The sequence below is a fragment of the Nycticebus coucang genome, chromosome 9, assembly GCF_027406575.1.
Source record: "Nycticebus coucang isolate mNycCou1 chromosome 9, mNycCou1.pri, whole genome shotgun sequence".
Classification (NCBI taxonomy): Eukaryota; Metazoa; Chordata; class Mammalia; order Primates; family Lorisidae; genus Nycticebus; species Nycticebus coucang.
Window position 1 is genome coordinate 80,405,731 of NC_069788.1, and position 12,121 is coordinate 80,417,851.

The following is a 12,121-nucleotide window of genomic DNA, read 5'->3' on the forward strand; positions in this document are numbered from 1 at the left end:
CCAAAACAAAGTGTGCATATGGCATTTGGATTGTATATATCTTAAGTCTCTCTTAATCTAGCTGCTCTTTTCCTTTCCTTTTTTTCCTCCCTTTTGCATTTTATTTGTTGAAGAAACTGGGCATTTGTCCTGTCCTGCTCATGATGTTTTAACTTATTTCTAGTGTTCTCCTAGCTAGATAAATTTGGTATTTTATGAATCATTCCTGTTGGCCCAGTATATTTTATGGGTAATAAACTGTCTGGGGATTATACAGGTGTAAAGAATAGGTATTTTCTTTACAGTGAGACAGTGTCTCATTATGGCACCCTCAGTAGAGTGCCATGGTGTCACAACTCATAGCAACCTCAAACTCTTGGGCTTAAGTGATTCTCTTGCCTCAGCCTCCCAAGTAGCTGGGACTACAGGCACCTGCCACAATGCCTATTTTTTGTTGCAGTTGTCATTGTTCAGCTGCCCCGGGCCGGGTTTGAACCCACCAGCCTCTGTGTATGTGGCCGGAGCTATAACCACTATGCTATGGGCACCGAGCCAAAAAATAGGTATTTCTTGTTTCATTTCAAATGCTATTATGAGGTATCTCCTCAGTTGCTACCTGGCTAGGGTTACCATCCTGAGCATGGTGGATCAGGGCTCTGTCCAGGTAGTTGAGCAGCCTAGTAAGTGGGTTGTTGCCTCCCTTCTCTGTCTTCATGGATGGGAATGAGAGACTGGATGATCTTTGCCGCGTTCTGAGATTAAACAAGGGGTTGAGGGACATGAATGACTTGTAAGTGTTGCCTCTCCATTTCTTTCTCTCAAGATACCGCTGCTGCTGCTCTGAATGCAGCTTGGCTGACCGGTGCTCTAAGCTCCTGGTATGTGCCTCTCCTTGGTTAGAGAAAACATTGAGCTTCTAGCATTTATCTTGTAAAATACACAGTGTAAAGCAGGTCTTATATAACACAGTAGTTGCTCACTGGAGGCACTTTGGAGTCATTGTTGGTGAGGAATTCAACTTGTAAAAATGTTATATTAAGCTTTTTGGTTTTTTAATTGGACTTAAGAAAAATTAGTTGATACTTGTTCACTTTTGTCTAAGAGTAGTGGGATACTCACCAGTACATTCAGCTCTTTAATTTGTTTCCTTAATCCAACTCTTAAAAATTCAGCTCTTAAAAGTCAAACAGGTTGGACAGTCTACCTGCAAATAAAGCCAAACAAAGGCTGTGCTTTTGAAATGTGGGAAAGCCAGGCTGCTTCCTGCTGAGAGCATGAAGGGAAAGGACTGAACGTGGGTGTGTGTAAATACTGAGTTCACTCAGAATCGCCAGACATTCTGGAAAAGTACAATTTTCATAATCAATTAACATTTTTAGTATAAATCTTTTATTTTGACTGAAGCATTTGTTAGGAGAGAAGCCGTTTTGACTGCTCTTTAGCTTGTGAAAAGAAATATAGACTTTACAAAACTATATGTCTTTTTTCAAAATGTTAAACATTTGCCAATCTATCAACAAAATTTTATCGATTATTTGGAAAGCTCTTTTCATTTGCCTTGTTAGTGTGTCTCATCTCTAGGCATCTAGTGAGAAGGGTGGTTCCCCCAGCTTACCAATGGCTGTATGAAATCAGCAAAATTTTAAAAAGTCTGTGTGAAAACATTTTTCTTTCCTTCTTATTTATTAATCTTATTTATTAGAGGATGAGGAGCTAAAGATAAAAGATATGGGAGAATATTTACCCTTCTTCTCTATTTACTGTGTGGATTATTTTCCTTTGGGTTTCATTTCCTTTTTGCTGACATTGTTATGTTACTGAAAAATATCAAGCACAGAGGGTTAGCTTTCTTTTTTTTTTTTTTTTTTCTTTGTAGAGACAGAGTCTTACTTTATGGCCCTCGGTAGAGTGCCGTGGCCTCACACAGCTCACAGCAACCTCCAACTCCTGGGCTTAAGTGATTCTCTTGCCTCAGTCTCCCAAGTAGCTGGGACTACAGGCACCCGCCACAACACCCGGCTATTTTTTGGTTGCAGTTTGGCTGGGGCTGGGTTTGAACCCGCCACCCTCAGTATATGGGGCCCGTGCCTTACCGACTGAGCCACAGGCGCCACCCAGGGTTAGCTTTCTTATTTTAATAAAGTATCTCAGAAATGCATAGGTGCAGTTGGATAATCTGACATATCATTTTAAAGACAAAAATGTGGTTCCCAATATGGACAGATTTAATTGTTGAGGCTCAAATAGCCTTTAAAATGAGTGAAGTCATTTTTATACAAAATATTTCTGCTTAGACAACTTTCTGTGATTTTTTTTTAAAAAAGAACTGCATACTTCTATGTATTAAGCATTTTGAGAAGGTACCGTTTCCACCTTAGTCTCTTTGGTCATGAAAGGCTTTGATAACTTGCTGGGGTAGGGGGTGCTTGGAGGAAATGGGCAACAGCTGGTCAGGTCATAGCGGCCTCCAGTTTGGTTGTGGCGAGGCAGGGTTGGCTGCCCCACAGTTCTGTTTTTAGGAAGGAGGAGAGTTTGCTCTTCCTTTGGTTCAGAAGCTATTACCTTGCAAGCTAGTCAAATACTGGAAATTGCTGAATGGATTGCTATGGCTATTTTGAATATTATTTTCATTCTTATATTCATGCCTAACCACAGAGAGCTGTAGTCTAGTGTTTCTTTGTAGCCTCGGGTGTCTGACATTGGATTAGGTTCTAGAATGTGGGTAGAAACAGTTTTTTCCCCTTCCAGTGACATTTATTCCTCATGTAAAAATGTCACTAAAAAGCTTGAAGAGTTTTGGATAAGAGATTTCTCATAGCTCTTTCTAGCCAGCACTGAGCAATGGGCATCTCTCGGGACAATTGGCACAAGCGCCACAAGACCGGGGGCAAGAGAAAGCCCGACCAAAAGAAGTGGAAATATGAGTTGGGACGCCCTGCAGCTAACGCTAAGATTGGCCCCCACCGAATACACACAGTCCGTGTTCAGGGAGGTAACAAGAAATACTGTGCCCTGAGGCTGGACGTGGGAAACTTCTCTTGGGGCTCAGTGTTGTACTAGGAAAACAAGGATCATTGATGTTGTCTACAGTGCATCCAATAATGAGCTGGTTTGTACCAAGACCTTGGTGAAGAACTGCGTTGTGCTTATTGACAGCACACTATACCGACAGTGGTATGAGTCCCACTATGCACTGCCCCTGGGCCACAAGAAAGGAGCCAAGCTGACTCCAGGAGAAGAAGAGATTTTAAACAAAAAATGTTCAAAAAAAAATTCAGAAGAAATATGATGAAAGGAAAAAGAACGACAAATAAGCAGTCTTCTGGAAGAGCAGTTCCAGCAGGACAAGCTTCTTGCATGCATTGCATCAAGACCAGGCCAGTGTGGCCGAGCAGATGGCTATGTGCTAGAAAGCAAAGAGCTGGAGTTCTATCTGAGGAAAAAAAGCAAGGCCTGGAAAGGCAAATAATTATTCCTCTCTCCCATCCTTTTTTTTTTTGGTTGTCGTTGTCATTTTTTAGCTGGCCCTGGGTTTGAACCCACCAGCCTTCATGCACATGGCCGGTGCCGTACCCACTGTGCTACAGGCAAGAAGCTTTCCTCTTTCCTGTCTTAGTTCATGTAATAAACGTTCATTATTCCCACCCCACCCCCCAAAAAAAATATTTCTCATAAAAATGTTTACTTTTAGCCATTTCTCTTTTTCAACACCATAGTATTCCTAGTATATCAGTGTCCAATTTGGAAAGATTAACAATTGGACTTGGATAATTCAGTGTTTGGTTTATATGTAGAAGGTTTAGCAGCTTAAATAGATCCTCTACTGGTGTCAGGATGTATGGTCAAATTAAAAAATCCATGGTATAAACTTATTTTTCTCATTACTAGTATTTCCAGTTGAGCTTAAAAATAAATAATAAAATGAAAATAACACAGTTAAACAAGAATTCCATATACTTCTATTCAAATGGAAGTGTTGTATTCCATATGTGTAGGTAGTAAGCACAGAATAATGAAGGGCCAGATGACATTAGAAGCAGTGGATTTCTTTCATTCAAACTGGGCTTTGTTTGATGTACCTGCTCCATGCCAGCTATACACCAGACACTGCCCTGCAGACAGGTATGTTCCCTGGGGAGGGGCTTTGGTGTTGTTTCTGTGGGAAAGGGGGACGCACAGTAAGTTTTCCTGTGATGAAAAGCATGATTAGAATGGCTCTGCTTTGCATTGTAAGACTTCCTAAGAGCTTGGCACTGGACTCGTTTATATCCATTGTCTTCCACTGACCCTCAATTCTGGGATTATTCCTGATTTACCCATGAAGAAATTGGAGTTTAGACTAAGTATTTTGCTACACAATGGGGCAATTGCATCTAAACTTAGGTGGCTACTCTCAGCCACTTGTATCTGTTTCTTCATTACAGTGTTGTCTTTTAAATATCTTCAATACCTTTTGAATTAATAAATGAATGAATCATGTCCTCAGGCAGTCTCTGTTATGATGCCCCTCATACTTTACCACCCACTCTTGCCCTGTGTATAATTCCCTCCGTACAGTCGTAAGCTCTGGTGTGACTCACATCATAGATAAGTTGTGCTTGTCTAAGTTTATTATTTTTAAGTGTACTATGAATGGATTTTAGTGTATTTGTGTGGTTATCAACACTAACTAATTCTAGGGCATTCATCACCCCAAAAGAAACTTTATACTCATTAACAGTTACTTCCAATTTCTCCAACCCCTGGCAACCACTAATCTACTTTTTGTCTTTGTAAGGTTTGCTTATGCTGAACATATCATATAAATGAAATTACACTATATGTGGTCTTTTGTGATTGCTTCTTAGCATAATGCTTTCAAGGTTCTTCCATGTTGTAGCATGTATCAGTATTTCACTCCTATTCTACCCTGTAGATATACAACACTTTGTTTATCCAGTTATTAGTTGGACACTGGGTTTTGTCCACTTTTTGAATATTGTGTATGATGCTACTTTGGTGAATATTCATGTGTAATTTTTTGTGCAGACATATTTTCATTTCTCTTGCTTACGTACCTCGGATTGGAATTGCTGGATCGTGTAGTAACTCTGTGTTCAGCATTTTGAGGAACTGCAAGACTGTTTTTCAAAGTGGCTGCATCATTTTATAATCCCATTACCAGTGCATGAGGTTTTCAGTCTCTCTTTGTCACCCTGGCTAGAGTGCAATGGTGTCGTCATAGCTCACTGCAACCTCAAACTCCTGGGCTCAAGCAATCTTCCTGCCTCAGCCTCCTGAGTAGCTGGGACTATAGGCACATGGCTACCGTGCCTGGCTAATTCTTCTTTTGTTTGTAGAGACAGGGTCTTGCTCTTGCTCAGGCTGGTCTCAAACTCCTGACCTTAAGCAGTCCTCCCACCTTGACCTCCCAGAGCGCTAGGATTACAGGCATGAGCCACCTGACCTGACCTGTTATTTGTCTTTTTGATTATAGCCATTCTGGTGGATGTGAAGTGATATCTCATTGTAGTTTTGATTTTCATTATTCCTGATAGCTAATGATGTTGAGCATCTTTTCATGTGAGTATTAGGCATTTGTATATCTTCTTCAGAGAAATATCTGTTCAGATCCTTTGTCCATTTTTAAATTGGGATATTTATCTTTTTATTAATGAATTAGATGAGTTTTATGTGTTCTGGATTGAAGTTCCTTATCAGCTATATGTTTTACAAATATTTTCTGATTCTATAGGTTTTCTTTTTATTTTACTTCATTGTTATTTGTTTGTTCTGTTGTTGTTCATTTGAGATAGAGTCTCACTCTGTTGCCCAGGCTAGAGTGCTGGTATTATCATAGCTCACAGCAATCTCAAACTTTTGGGCTCAAGTGATCCTCTTGCCTCAGCCTCCCAAGTCACTGGGACTAAAGGCACACACCACTGTGCCTGTCTAAATTGTTGATTTTTTGTAGAAACAGGGTCTTGTGCTTGTTCAGGCTGGTTTTGAACTCCTGAGTTTAAGTAGTCCTCCTGTCTGGGCCTCCCAGAGTACTAAGATTATAGGTGTGTACCACCATGCCTGGCCATCTTTGTACTTTCTTAATGGTGTCCTTTGAACATTTTTTGTTCGTTTTAGTGTTTTTAGTTAAAAAACAAACATTTTTAGTTTTGATTAGTCTATTTTTTTTGTAAGGATCTATTGCCTAATCCAAGGTCACACAGATCAATACATATTTTTTAATTTATTTTTTATTTCAAATTAATATGAGGGTATAAATTTTTAGGTTACATTGTTCTCACTTCTAGGGTAAAGTTCCATTTGTAAAAGAGCCTCTCATCCAGGGGGCATATTATATACCCTCAGTGTGCACATTAGGTGAGATCCACCTCAGGCCCTCCTTCCTTCTGCCAGTTGCTTCCCCCCATCTCCCTCTACCCCTGTACTAGACTATATTTGTATCTTATTGTTCTTATGAGCATGTAATTGTTTATATTAGTATGGAGTACATTGGATATTTCTTTTTCCATTCTTGCAATACTTTACTAAGAAGAATAATACATGTGATTTCTTCATGTATAGTTTTAGTGCTTTCTTTGATCCATTTTGAGTTCATTTTTTGTATATGGTGTGAGGTTGGGGGCCACATTCATTGTTTAGTGTGTGGTTGCCCCAATACCATTTAGTCAAGAGAGAATTTTTTCCTTCTTGGATTATCTTGGGGTTGTGTCTGTTTTTGATTTTCTTTTTTTTTTTTTTTTCTTTCTTTTCTTATAAGGGGATCTTGTGTCTAGGATTTTGTGTCTAGTTCTTTTAGCTTCATACTATATCCATGCTATTCATCAGTGTTGTGGGTAAGTAGTTCATTCATTTTTTTTGCTATTATTGTTGGTTTTGGATGTGTATTTATCTTTTTACTAGACAGGTTCTCACTCTCATCTGGCTACAGTGCAGTGAAGATGTCATAGCTCAATGCAAGCTCAAATTCTAGGCTCAAGTGAACATTCTGCCTCAGCCTTCCAACTAGCTGGGACTATACCTAGTTAATTTTTAAGTATTTTTTTTGTAGAGACAAAGTCTCACTAAGGTACTCAGGCTGATCTCAAACTTCTGGGCTCAAATTATCTTTCTGCCTTGGCCTTCCAAGGTGCTAGGATTACAGGTGTGAGCCAGTGTGTACTGTTCTTTCATGTGAAAACTGCATATTATTTATTCATTCTCGTTAGTGAACATTTGGGTAATTTTCAGTTTTTGATAAATATGAATGAAGCCACTGTGAACATTCTTGCATGTATCTTCTTGGTAGATGTACTTGCTCATTTCTCTTGGGTATTTACCTAGCATGGAATTTCTGGGTCATCAGTGCATGTATGTTAGCCTAAGAGATGCATGTGAAAACGAGAGAATGGAAAGATAATAAATCAAATATTATGTTTAGAAGAGACTAAAATAATTGTATACTTGAATTACTAGTTTTCAAAGAATTTGAATGGCACCGTTCACTTTAAGTGAACCACCTCAAGATAGTATTAATCATGAAATTAGAAGTAGATGCCATTACTTTACTGTGCAGAAAAAAAGTCCAGACTTTTCTGAATTCATAGCAGTGGTACACAAAAATTGATAATATATTGCCTACTAGTTGATTAAGTTCAGAACAAGAAAAATGAAAGGAGTTAATTTTTTCCTCTGAATTTTAAAACTGAAAAATGGTGGTGTTATAAGAAATATAAAAGGTTGGCTGATCACGGTGGCTCACGCCTATGTTTCTAGCACTCTGGGAGGCCGAGGTGAAAGCATTGCTTGAGTTCAGGAGTTTGACCAGCCTGAGCAAGAGTGAGACCTTATCTCTACTTAAAATAGAAAAATTAACCAGGTGTTGTGGCAGGTGCCTATATTCCCAGCTACTTGGAGGCTGATGCAGGAAGATCCCTTGAACTCAGAAGTTTGAGGTTGCTTTGAGCTAAGCTGATGCCAAAGCACTCTAGCCTGGGGCAACAGAGTGAGACTCTGTCTCAAAAAAAAAAAAAAAAAGAACAAAAGAAACAAGAAATATAAAAAGTCCTAAGGGGGAAATAAAAATAAATAACAAGAGAATAAAAATGCCAAACATTTATGTTAATTCGGACCTTCTATTTCCTCAGTTTGCTTATTCATCAAAAAGAGATAAACCATCCTGCCAAGTTGTAGAGATTATTATATGACATCCCTGATGCATTTGTAGATGTTCAGAAAGTGGTAGCTTCCATTAGCAACAAGTGGATTTAATATTTTATCAAGTATTTGGAGTGTAATAGATTAAAAGGCAAATTTAAAGTGTCTTAAGTCAAGATCCCACTTTCCTGAGTTAATATTTTAACTCAAGTTAAATAATCAACTTTTCCCGAATTACTGATTACTGAAATTAAGTTGCCTTCCTTTGATTTTATTAATTTATTGACGCTTTGCAAACTTTTTACTTATATTAATGCATGCAGTTCTCTCTACTTCATTCTTAGTTGCAGGTTCTTTTCTAGATGCCATTTTGTCAGTGTACTTTCTTGTAAGTCATCTAAAAATGTGTTAGCAAATCTCAGACTTGAGGGCCAGAGAACCAGGAAAAGTAAGTTGGCACTTACTCTGTTACAAAACTCTAGTGGCCAAAGATTTGGAGCTCCTTTTTGTCCTTCCGTCTCAGTCAAACAGAAGAATCATAAGGCTGAGGAGGAAGATGTGTAGACAGTTCCCTTCCTTGCTGTTCACATCTTCCTTCCTGTCCTGGCAGCTCATAGCCAAAGATTTGGAATTATAAAATCATCCCTAGAGAGTTACGAGGATACTTTATTGCTGAACTAGCGAAAAGTCATACGCTATCACGCATGGGTGATCATAAATACCTCCATTTAGTGTGCTGTGGAATCTGTATGTTATCAAAATATGTGTATATAATCCCAGTCATATATACCATTTGACTTAGTAAAATAATATCTATGTTTATGCATATATTTTCTTCATCAAAATTAAAGTTTTTACTCAAAATTCAGTTTAAAAAAAAGAGATTGAGAAAACATGGGAAAAAAAAAAAGCCCAGAAAGTAAAATGATTATGTCTACCAAAGGAAAAAAAAAGTTAGCCATGTCTGTGGGTTGTTACTTTATTTGCAGTGTGGAAATTAACAGTTCTGATAGAACTAGTGGGGATAGGTATGGTGGGATCCTCAGGAGAGCAGGCTGTCCTGGAGAGACCTGCTTCCTGAGCACAGGTGCAGATGTAGCAAGTGCCACGAATGCTCAGTTTAAGGAAATGGCTGTATCCTGTCATTGCTTATTGAAACATGGGGTACTTATTTTGTTATCACAGAATTTAATTGTATGGTTTATTATTAGCATTTAAACCAGTGAAAATGAAAGTTTTGTTTACAACCTCTGTGATTTGTCGGTAATAATATGCTGCCTCCCTGTACCTCAGCACAGGTTTGAAATCCTGTGATGATGATGAGTGGATTTTTTTAAACTAAACGTTTGGTGAAAATGATTTCAAGTATCTAATTTGCACTTTTTCTTTTACAGTAAAACTCTTCAGAGTCATCTCTTCTTGCTATGTCCACCTTCCTCCTCTCATTGTCAACTTCGTCTAATCAGACTTTTGTCCTCCCTCTCCCTTTCAACACTACTAGATGGGAGTCCTGGCTTTCCCTGCACCTTGCTGGTTCCTCCTCTCCCTCTCCATGTGGATGCTCCCCAGGGTTCATTCCTTGGTCTGTCCTCTGTCCCTGCCGGCTCTGTGGGTGATCCCATCTAAGCTGTTGATGTTAATACCAGCTATACACTGAGCACCCTGGCTTCTCTTTGGAACCCACACTGTTGGTGCATTAGTTTCCCGCACCTGCAGCTCACCTACCAGTCTCCATCTGCCCTTCCCCATCTCAACATGTGCAGCAGGGGCTGCCTCATTGCTCAGGTTAGTGCACTAGACAATCCTTACACTGTCTCCTGCGGTTGAAGAAGGCAAGGCCAGTGGGTCTGTGTCCTCAAGTCACTGTTAGATGATACTGTTTACAGCAAAAAGTGAAATGCCAGCTAGCAAGTGCTCGTGACTTGCAGTGATCCAGATGCATGTGGCAGAGGAGTGGTGGCCACCTAAACTGCTCTTCTCAGGGAATTCACCTTCATAGTGAATAAATAATTATAAATGTTCAAATGAAATTTCTTTAGAATTGTTGCATTTGAAGAGCAGTGAATGTACAGAAGGGTGGGAAGACTTACGGTTTGGGAGAAAAACTACAAAGGTGATTGAAAAGGCCTAGAAAATTGCACCATGTTGAGAGGAACAAAAAGCTGTGATTGGTTCCAGTCAGGAAGAAGTGATTTATCAACTCATTTCACTCCACGATTAGGCTCTTCTTCACTGCAAAAAATTTAAGAGAAAGAAAAAGACAAGTCACCATATTAAATTACAGTTTTTCTTGCTGAGTTAAATGTTGATCACACATTGGAGAGTAATGGAAACCTAAAACTTCTTCCTTATATCTGTCTTGGCTGGTGTAATTTCCAAAGCAAGAAAGTATCTTAGAAGACCTCTTGGGAAAATTTGGGAAGATTACTAGAAGTGGCCTTAGCACTCTCTAAGCCAGTAGTAGGCATCACAGTTTTCCTCAACTCTGTTTTCCAAGGCTCCGTGGGAAGGTGACCCTCAGTGTCTGGAAAAATTCAGAGCTTTGACATTGTTTCAGCCTTGTGTTCAAGAAGCCTTTGTGTTTCCTCTCTGTGTGGTCAAGGCATCAGATCCATAATTTTTTTCTTATAGAGTGGAGGTGATGATGCTGGCCTTATAGGGTTGTTGGGGCAGGTGGGCAGCAGTAACTTCCATGGAAGGTGCAGCCTATCTTGCAGCCTATTGTTCTGTGGCCACTCAGATTTTGTAAGTCATTTCAGCAGCAGATGTACTAGGAAAGGCTCTAAATCAGTGTGTTATTTTATATTCATGCTCTACTTAGACCTTGCCCTGTACCTATTTGATTAAAATAAGGTCACCAAGCAAAATAGAGAATTAAAATTCTTACATTAAAAAGTCTTACTACAGGAAAAATATGAATTTTTCAAAGGTTTTTGTCCTGTTTTTCCCCAAAGCAGGAGGTAATATATTTTACAGTATTCTTTCAAGCATGGGTTTAGCTGATGTGTTTTCCAGTTACTTCATTGTAATGATGTCTTTTTTTTTTTTAAGATAAGGATAGAAACAAAAACCTTGTAAAGAACGAACGAACATAAATACATTCAGAAAAGGAATCAGACAATTGCTACATCGAAATATTAAGTGATAATAATAATAATGCAAACAAAGTAACATTCATATTGTCAAATAAGAGCATGTCTATTATCGAATGCTTTAACTCTGAGATTCAGTATAGAGTCATCAGTTAACTTCTTAGTATTTTTTTATAAGTCTTTTTTTTGAGAGAGAGAGTCTCAAGCTGTTGCCCTGGGTAGAGTGCTGTTGTGTCATAGCTCACAACAACCTCAAACTCTTGGGCTTAAGCAATTATCTTGCCTCAGCCTCCCAAGTAGCTGGGACTATAGGTGCCCACCACAATGCCCGGCTATTTTGTTTGTTGTTGTTGCAGTTGTCATTGTTGTTTTAGTGGGCCGGGGCTGGGTTCGAACTCATCAGACTTGATGTATATAGCTGACACCCTACCCGCTGACCTACGGGTGCCACCAAGATATTTGTTTTATTATTTTATTTATTTTTACTTATTTATTTATTTTTGTACAGCGTCTTAAGCTGTCACCCAGGGTAGAGTGCTCTGGTATCATAGTTCACAGCAACCTCCAACTTGGGTTCACGTGATCCTTTTGCCTCAATTTTTGTATTTTTAGTAGAGACAAGGTCTTGCTTTTGCTCAGGCTGGTCTTGAACTCATGAGCTCAAGCAATCCACCCACCTCAGCCTCCCAGAGTGTAATAATAAGTCTTGAACAAGTTCACAAAGTAGATAGCAGTTTAAAGGGTGGTAGGTAGTTATCACAATTCCTGCTCATGGCAGAAATTTGACTTTAATTGACTTTTCATGTTCTAAGTTTATAAAGAAATCTAATTCTTTTATTATTTATTTTTTGAGACAGAGTCTCACTCTGTGCCCTGGGTAGAATGCCATGGCATTGTATCTTACAGCAACCTCAAAC

At 39.0% G+C, this 12,121-nt stretch overlaps 1 protein-coding gene and 1 pseudogene across 4 annotated transcripts in view; both read left to right on the forward strand.

Annotated features, from left to right (window-relative positions):
* Nucleotides 1-12,121, forward strand: part of CDC42BPB (CDC42 binding protein kinase beta) — a 161,894-nt gene that overhangs the window by 24,513 nt on the left and 125,260 nt on the right. The window lies entirely within an intron of this gene.
* Nucleotides 2,800-3,491, forward strand: LOC128593322 (40S ribosomal protein S8-like; annotated as a pseudogene).